This window comes from Rattus norvegicus, chromosome X (assembly GCF_036323735.1).
Source record: "Rattus norvegicus strain BN/NHsdMcwi chromosome X, GRCr8, whole genome shotgun sequence".
NCBI classification, from domain to species: Eukaryota; Metazoa; Chordata; class Mammalia; order Rodentia; family Muridae; genus Rattus; species Rattus norvegicus.
Genome location: NC_086039.1, coordinates 148,028,514 through 148,038,202, shown reverse-complemented (window position 1 = coordinate 148,038,202; position 9,689 = coordinate 148,028,514). Strand labels below are relative to the sequence as shown.

The 9,689-nt window shown below is 38.7% G+C and overlaps 1 pseudogene; it reads left to right on the top strand.

Annotated features, from left to right (window-relative positions):
• The first annotated feature begins 4,686 nt into the window (after positions 1–4,686).
• On the top strand, positions 4,687–9,171 carry Nop2-ps1 (NOP2 nucleolar protein, pseudogene 1; annotated as a pseudogene).
• The last annotated feature ends 518 nt before the right edge of the window (positions 9,172–9,689 follow it).

Below are 9,689 nucleotides of genomic sequence, written 5' to 3'. Positions count from 1 at the left end.
TCTGTTGAAGGGCATCTGGGTTCTTTCCAGTTTCTGGCTATTATAAATAAGGCTGCGATGAACATAGTGGAGCACGTGTCTCTTTTATATGTTGAGGCATCTTTTGGGTATATGCCCAAGAGAGGTATGGCTGGATCCTCAGGCAGTTCAATGTCCAATTTTCTGAGGAACCTCCAGACTGATTTCCAGAATGGTTTTACCAGTCTGCAATCCCACCAACAATGGAGGAGTGTTCCTCTTTCTCCACATCCTCGCCAGCATCTGCTGTCACCTGAGTTTTTGATCTTAGCCATTCTCACTGGTGTGAGGTGAAATCTCAGGGTTGTTTTGATTTGCATTTCCCTTATGACTAAAGATGTTGAACATTTCTTTAGGTGTTTCTCAGCCATTCGGCATTCCTCAGCTGTGAATTCTTTGTTCAGCTCTGAACCCCATTTTTTAATAGGGTTATTTGTTTCCCTGCGGTCTAACTTCTTGAGTTCTTTGTATATTTTGGATATAAGGCCTCTATCTGTTATAGGATTGGTAAAGATCTTTTCCCAATCTGTTGATTGTCGTTTTGTCCTAACCACAGTGTCCTTTGCCTTACAGAAGCTTTGCAGTTTTATGAGATCCCATTTGTCGATTCTTGATCTTAGAGCATAAGCCATTGGTGTTTTGTTCAGGAAATTTTTTCCAGTGCCCATGTGTTCCAGATGCTTCCCTAGTTTTTCTTCTATTAGTGTGAGTGTGTCTGGTTTGATGTGGAGGTCCTTGATCCACTTGGACTTAAGCTTTGTACAGGGTGATAAGCATGGATCGATCTGCATTCTTCTACATGTTGCCCTCCAGTTGAACCAGCACCATTTGCTGAAAATGCTATCTTTTTTCCATTGGATGGTTTTGGCTCCTTTGTCAAAAATCAAGTGACCATAGGTGTGTGGGTTCATTTCTGGGTCTTCAATTCTATTCCATTGGTCTATCTGTCTGTCTCTGTACCAATACCATGCACTTTTTATCACTATTGCTCTGTAATACTGCTTGAGTTCAGGGATAGTGATTCCCCCTGAAGTCCTTTTATTGTTGAGGATAGCTTTAGCTATCCTGGGTTTTTTGTTATTCCAGATGAATTTGCAAATTGTTCTGTCTACCTCTTTGAAGAATTGGATTGGTATTTTGATGGGGATTGCATTGAATCTGTAGATTGCTTTTGGTAAAATGGCCATTTTTACTATATTAATCCTGCCAATCCATGAGCATGGGAGATCTTTCCATCTTCTGAGGTCTTCTTCAATTTCTTTCCTCAGTGTCTTGAAGTTCTTATTGTACAGATCTTTTACTTGCTTGGTTAAAGTCACACCGAGGTACTTTATATTATTTGGGTCTATTATGAAGGGTGTCGTTTCCCTAATTTCTTTCTCGGCTTGTTTCTCTTTTGTATAGAGGAAGGCAACTGATTTATTTGAGTTAATTTTATACCCAGCCACTTTGCTGAAGTTGTTTATCAGCTTTAGTAGTTCTCTGGTGGAACTTTTGGGATCACTTAAATATACTATCATGTCGTCTGCAAATAGTGATATTTTGACCTCTTCTTTTCCGATCTGTATCCCCTTGATCTCCTTTTGTTGTCTGATTGCTCTGGCTAGAACTTCAAGAACTATATTGAATAAGTAGGGAGAGAGTGGGCAGCCTTGTCTAGTCCCTGATTTTAGTGGGATTGCTTCAAGTTTCTCTCCATTTAGTTTAATGTTAGCAACTGGTTTGCTGTATATGGCTTTTACTATGTTTAGGTATGGGCCTTGAATACCTATTCTTTCCAGGACTTTTATCATGAAGGGGTGTTGAATTTTGTCAAATGCTTTCTCAGCATCTAATGAAATGATTATGTGGTTCTGTTCTTTCAGTTTGTTTATATGATGGATCACGTTGATGGTTTTCCTTATATTAAACCATCCCTGCATGCCTGGGATGAAGCCTACCTGATCATGGTGGATGATTGTTTTGATGTGCTCTTGAATTCGGTTTGCCAGAATTTTATTGAGTATTTTTGCGTCGATATTCATAAGGGAAATTGGTCTGAAGTTCTCTTTCTTTGTTGGGTCTTTGTGTGGTTTAGGTATAAGAGTAATTGTGGCTTCATAGAAGGAATTCGGTAGGGCTCCATCTGTTTCAATTTTGTGGAATAGTTTGGATAATATTGGTATAAGGTCTTCTATGAAGGTTTGATAGAATTCTGCACTAAACCCGTCTGGGTTTATAGGATAGCAAGCTCCTTTAGCTCTTTTAATCCTTCCTCTAATTCCCCCAAAGGGGATCCTGTTCTCAGTTCAGTGGTTTGCTGCTAGCATTTGCCTCTGTATTTGACATGTTCTGGCTGTGTCTCTCAGGAGAGATCTATATCCGGTTCCTATCAGCATGCACTTCTTAGCTTCATCAATCTTACCTAGTTTTGGGATATATATATATATATATATATATATATATATATATATATATATATATGTGTGTGTGTGTGTGTATATATATATATATATTCATATATATGTATGTATATGTGTATATATATATATACATGTATATATATGCCATATATATGTATATGTATATATATATATATGTGTGTATATATATACATATATATATATGGCATATATATATATATATGCCACATATGGGACAGTCTCTGAATGGCTCTTCCTTTTGTCTCTGTTCCAAACTTTGCCTCTATATACCCTCCTATGAAAATTTTTGCTCCCCCTTTTAAGAAAGATTGTACCATCTGTACTTTGGTCATCTTTCTTGAGCTTCATGTGGTCTGTGAATTATATCTTGGGTAACTCAAGCTTTTGGGCTAATATCCACTTATCATTGAGTGCACACAGTGTTTTTTTTTGTGATTGGGTTACCTCACTCAGGATATTTTCTAGTTTAACCATTTGCATATGAAATTCTTGAAGGCATTGTTTTTGATATCTGAGTAGTACTCCATTGTGTAGATGTACCACATTTTCTGTACCATTCCTTTGTTGATGGGCATCTGGGTTCTTTCCAGCTTCTGGCTATTATAATTAAGGCTGCTATGAACATAGTGGGGCAAGTGTCTTTGTTGTATGTTGGAAGATCATTTGAGTATATGCCAAGGAGTAGTATAGCTGGGTCCTCAGGTAGTACAATGTCCAATTTTCTGAGGAACCACCAGACTGATTTCCACAGTAGTTGTACCAGTTTGCAATCCCATCAACAATGGAACAGTGTTCCTCTTTCTCCACATCCTTGCCAGTATCTCTTGCCACCTGAGTTTTTGATCTTAGCCATTCTGACAGCTGTGATGTGGAATCCCAGGGTTGTTTTGATTTGCATTTCCCTGATAACTAAGGATGTTGAGCATTTCTTTAGGTGTTTCTTAGCATTTTGATATTCCTCAGCTGAGGATTCTTTGTTTAGTTCTCCGTTTCCATTCTTATACATGCAAATATTTCATTATACAGCACCATTTGTTAAAGATGTTTTTCTCCAACACATTATATTGTTTCAGCTTCTTTATCAAAAATCATTGGTTCATAAATGTGTGGTTTTATTTCTGGGTTTTCCATTTGATTCCATTGAACAATCTGTGTTTTTATTACAGGTGGAACTATATAATTTTAAGAACCTTCTGCACATCAAATAAAACAACTCCCATTATAAAGATATACCCTAAAAAATGGAGAACATATCATTTAACTGTTATGTCAGATGGAAAATTAATAGCGTTGATTTATAAATATCATCAAAAGCTAAGCCTCATACCTGCAAATCATTCAATGAATAAACATGTTAATGAACCAAAAGCCAGTTCTCAAAAGAAAAAAAAACAAGTAGACAATAAACATTTGAAAAAATGTTCAAATTATATAATGACCAGTGCATATGAATTAAAAACAACTCTGATAATCAATATATATCCAGTCAGTGTGGCTAGCACCATGAAGGAAGCAAATGAGATTAAATATTGGTGAGGATTTGGTACAAGTGAAAAAATTATTGTTCATAGAAATGTGCACCTGGTATAGCCAGAATGCAAATCAGTACAACAGTTCCTCAAAAGCCTCAAGACAGGAATTCTTTATGATATACCTATAATATTTAAAGGATTATATGTTAATATACAATAGAGATACACATACATTTAATGTATTGGTTATTTGTGCAAAACAGCCAAGAATTGGAACCAATTTATCTACTCAGCAGTTGAATAGATAAAAAATATTAGGTATGTTAAGGACATGGTTCACCGATTAAAATCTAAGACTCAACAACTGAAAAAGATAAGGAATCTTCACATCATGTTATTTCTATGCAGTTATAAAGGAAAATGAAAGTATGACATTTTTAGGAAAGTGGATGGAGTAAATGATCATTTTTAGACAAATTACATCAGGCTCAGAAGGACAACTATCATGTTACTATCATATGAATAATATATATATATATGTATATAATGTATAATAAAAAGACTGCATATACTTATATACCTAATATATACTATATAAATATATATTAGATATATAATTATACAAATATATAGTATATAAATTATATATGTAAATCATAGGTATGTGGATGTGTGTTTGTGTGTACATCTTCAACACATAAAAATGATCAAAAGGATGGAAAAATATTAAGGATAGTGAAGAATATAATGGATTGCATATGACATTGAACAAGATGAAGCTTGATGGAGATACAAGGACTATGGGGAAAGGGAATGGTAATGGTAATAGAAAAATGCAAAATATAATAGCATGTATGGATAAAATGCCATAACTAGACCCATAGAGTTGTATTATAACTTTAAAAATTGTTGACAAAAGTCTAGAAGTAGATGACAAATTGTCCTGCTTCTTATTTCAATTGGAGGTAACGTTTAAGTAAAGGTTTTTGTCTAGAGAGTAAGTTTTCTTTCTGAGGAACACTGTATTTAATTCAAAGTTGTTCCATTAATCTTCACTTTTCAGAAATGTAAAAAAAAAAGAAAATATTCTTTGAACTTCCTAAAAGAATATGCCAGATTTCCTGGAGTGAAATCACTGAAAAACCTTGTGGTTTCTTAGTGCTGACCTGCCAGAAAACTCTGAATATTAGTAGTCATTTGACTTTACAAGTTGATGGCTTTAACAGCATCTTCTATAGAGGACTTAAGCTCAGTTATGATCCCCTATATTTTACTAATGCTCTGGGTTTTAGAGTTGTTTTATCTTATGAAATTAATTCTGACTCTAAACACCATCCATTTTTTTTGTTTAAGTAACTTTTCATGTTGCAACATTGACAGTGTCTACTGTCAATCTTGCTATAAACTGGCATTGAAATTAGGACCTTAAATAATACTAATATTGCTGAATATAATTCAATTATGTCATTAGACATATAGAAGTTTGTTAATGGAATTTTGATGGTAGTTCACTACATTTTCTTTCTTTCTTTTTTACTTTTTTACCAATTAATGTATTTACATCCAGACTGAAGCCTCTCCTTCCTCCTCTCTGCCCAGTCCTCCTTTCTCCCCCCAATATCCTCTCATCTACTTCTTCTTTCTTTCTCTTCATGTAAGGGGAGGCTTCTCATGGACGTCAACCAGTCTTGGCATATCAAGTTTCAATAAGACTAGTGAATCTTATACTGTGACTAGGCAAGGCAGTCCAGCTAGGGGTAAAGGATCTAAAGGCAGGCAACAGAGTCAGATACACCTTCTGCTCCTCCTGTTAGGGGTCCCACATAAAGACTGAGTTGCACAATGATTAGATATGTGTCAAGGGCCTAGGCCAATGTCATCCATGCTCTCTGATGGTTCAGTCTCTATGGGCTTATATAGGCCCAGGTTAGTTTCTTTTTTCTTTTCTCTTGTGGCTGCCTTTTCCTCTATGGCACCTTTAATCCTTCCTCCAGCTGTTCCATGGAATTTGAATGTTCTGCCTAATGGTTTGCTGTGGTTCTCTGCATTTGTTTCTATTAGTTGTTGGGTAAAGCCTCTCAAATGACAGTTATGGTTGGTGACTGTTTGCATGAATAGTACTCCCACTGGCAATGTAGGAGTGTTCTTCTTGCTCCACAATCTTGCCATCATATGCTGTCACTTGAGTTTAAATCTTAGCCATTGTGATGGTCATAAGATAAAATGTCAGAATCTTTTGAATTGCATTTCCCTGATGACTAAGGGTGCTGAGTATTTCTTTTAGTGCTTCTAGGACAATAGAGATTCTTCTGTAGAAAATTCTCTATTTACCTCTGTACAGCACTTTTAAATTGGGTTATTTGTGTTGTTGTTCTTTAAGTTTCTAGAATAGTACCCCGTTGAAGGAATCAGAGAAAGAACTGGAAGAGTTTGAAGGGGCCCAAGACCCCATATGTACAACAATGCCAAGCAACCAGAGCTTCCAGGGACTAAGCCACTACCTAAAGACTATACATGGACTGACCCTGGACTCTGACCTCATAGGTAGCAATGAATATCCTAGTAAGAGCACCAGTGGAAGGGGAAGCCCTGGGTCCTGCTAAGACTGAACCCCCAGTGAACTAGACTGTTGGGGGGAGGGCGGCAATGGGGGAGGGTTGGGAGGGGAACACCCATAAGGAAGGGGAGGGGGATGTTTGCCCAGAAACCGGGAAAGGGAATAACACTCGAAATGTATATAAGAAATACTCAAGTTAATAAAAAAAAAAAACAAGTTTCTGAGTTCTTTAAAATTTGGATATCAGCCCTCTATAGGATATAGGGGTACTGAAGATCTCTTCCCATTCTGTGGGCTGTCATTTTGATCCATTGACTTTGTCCTTTACATTACAAAGTCTTTTCAGTTTCATGAGTTTGCATTTATCAATTGTTGATTTTAGTGTTCTATTCAGGAAGTTGTCTCCTGTACTAATACCCTCAAGACTATTCCCCTGATTCTTTTTCTATCATGTTCAGAATATCTCATTGTTGGTTGAGGTCTTTGATCCACACAGATTTGAGTTTTGTGCAGAGTGGTCAATATGGATTTAATTGCATCTTCTGCATGCAAACATCCAGTTAGACTGGCAACATTTGTAGAAGTTTTCTTTTTACCATGGTATGGCTTTTTATTTTTCCACTGGCTTCTTTATTGAAAGTCAAGTGACTTTCCAAGTGCACATTGAATGTGCCTTGGGTAGAGGCATTTTGTCTGCCCAAGCTAGCTCTAGGCAAACCAAGCCTTCAGTATCATGAGGCACATGTAGGATCCTATGAAGAAGTGTGGGCCTGACTGAAAGGCCCCAAAACAGAAGGGTACAAAGAACAAACTGGTCTTATATTTGCTTGCAGCTGGTGATGAGATTTTCTAGAGGCTCTAAGTCATGCTTGGAAGAGGGTAGCCAAAAGGAGGTTGAGGTCTATTGACCTCTCTAAGCTAAATAAGTCTCCAGGGATTAAAACATTGCCTGGAGAGCTATCCAAAGGAGTAGCCCAGGCTCGAGATAAGAAGCACTCAATACCAATTTAAAAAAATAAAGGGGATGAGGAGGAAGACTCTGAGAAAGATGGTGTGGCAAACCAGGGGGACATTCATGGTTCTGAGGACAGTGGTGAGGATATCATGGATGACTATGGAGCTGATTCTCATGCAGAGGATAAGGAGTAAAAGTTGTTGTCCATCTAAAGAACTGCTCTGAAGCAGAAGGCCAAGAGGTCACCACTGGGGACCAGTGAAGTGAAGAGAACACTGATGAGGATGAAGATGATAATGTTTCCCTTGAATCCCACCCAGAAGGGATGACAAAGCAGAGGGGAGTTTGCACATTAGTGTGGAAGATAAACTTTTGTGCTGCCCACTGCTGGGGAGATGGAACAGGATTCCAAGGCTCCAGATCTGCAATAAGTTCACAAGAGGATCCAGGATATAGAATGGGTGCTTCAGAATTCTGGGCTCAGTTAGAAGAAGACTGGTCACATTCTTCTGAGTATCTGAATTGGCTTCAGAAGGATCTAAGCACTTAACTATTCTTCTGGAAAGTTTCTGCTCAGCAAGCTAATGGAGCTGTTCCTCTTATTTGATACAGTTCTTAAAAGCTAACTTGTCCCAACAAGTCACCCTTCTCATCAACACCTTAAAAATCATCACTGAGACCTTACTCAGGCATGGATCAATTGTGGGGTTAATCTGGATCAATTGGGAAAATTGTCCAAGTCTGAACTTGTGGTATATGATTTTTCAATGCCTATTGGCTCCACTCCCGAGTACCTGACTGGGCAGTATATGCTGCAGAGAGCTTCGGATTGTTACCTGTCATGGTCCCTACACCGTTGGAGCATGAGAAGTTCCTAGACATGTGTTGTGCTCCTGGAAGGAAGATCAGCAACATAGCTCAGCTGATAAAGAACACAGGTATGATCCTTGTCAATGATGCCAATACCGAGTCACTCAAGATTGTCATAGGAAACTTGCATCGGCTGGTACTCACCAACACCATTATCAGCCATTATCATGAGTCCCAGTTCTCCAAGGTGGTGGGGGCTTTGATCAAGTGCTACCAGATGCTCCTTATAGTGGGCACAGGAGTCAGTTCCAAAGACTGTGCTGTGAAAATGAACAAGGATAAGAAGGACATCCTGTACTGTGCCGACCTTCAGAAGGAATTGTTCAGTGCTATTGACTCAGTCAATGTTACCTCCAAGACCAGAGGCTACCTGGTCTACTGAACCTGTTTCATTATGGGGGAAGAGAATGACTGTATGGTAGACTATGCCTTGTGAAACAGGAACCTGTTGGTGGTTCCTATCATCCTGGACATTGGCCAGGAAGGTTTTACCTGCTTTTGAGAAAGATGCTTTTACTCCACTCTGTTCCACCCATGCTTCTATCCTCACACTCCTAATATGAATGGTTTCTTTGTTGGTAAATTGAAGAAAATTTCCATTTCCAGTTCCACTCCCCAGTCACATACAGGAAACTCAGCAGAGCTACCCCTACAGAACCTGACCTGAAGGCTCAGGTCACACCAAAGTCTGAGAAGAGTAGTCAGTCTGCTAAGAAAGCTAGCAGAGCTGCAAAGGCAAAGCAGCAGTTGGTGACCCAGCAACATTCCAAGAAGTCCTTCCAAAGGATGAACAGCATCTCCAAAGAGCCAGACTTGTCCCTTTTACCTTCTGTCTCAACAGACCAAGTGTCTGCCAGGCTCCTGGAGAGCAGTTAGTCTGCTGGTTAGAAAAGCTGGTGTGTTCAAGAAATAAAAGATGGCTGGGAAGCTAAAGCAATGGGGACACAAATGGAAGCACTCCAAGTAAGGTGCTTTCACAAAGCAGAGTGGTCCTCCAAAGGGGAAAGACTGTGATCAATCCCTTGGGAAAACCAAAAAGATACAGAAAGTAAAGCAGCAGTTATCAGAGCAGCCTGACAAGAGAGCTCCTTTTCTGAAAGAAGATGCTGTCCCCAAGGGAACCTCTGCCCCCAATGTGTCTCTCCACAAATCCATCAGGCCCCCACCAGCCAAAAGGATGAAATCTATGACAAAGGGCAACAGCCAGCCACTGTTGTGTTAAATGAACTTGGAAACTAGACTGCTGGTTTATTGACATTTTCTCTGGGTGACAACTCATATCCCACTGAAAGAAGAGCCTCCCCACTGTGCATACCCTAAAAATAGTCAAGTGTCCATAGGTATGTGGATTTATTTTGGGGTCTTTGATTCAAATCCATTGGCTAACCTGTCTG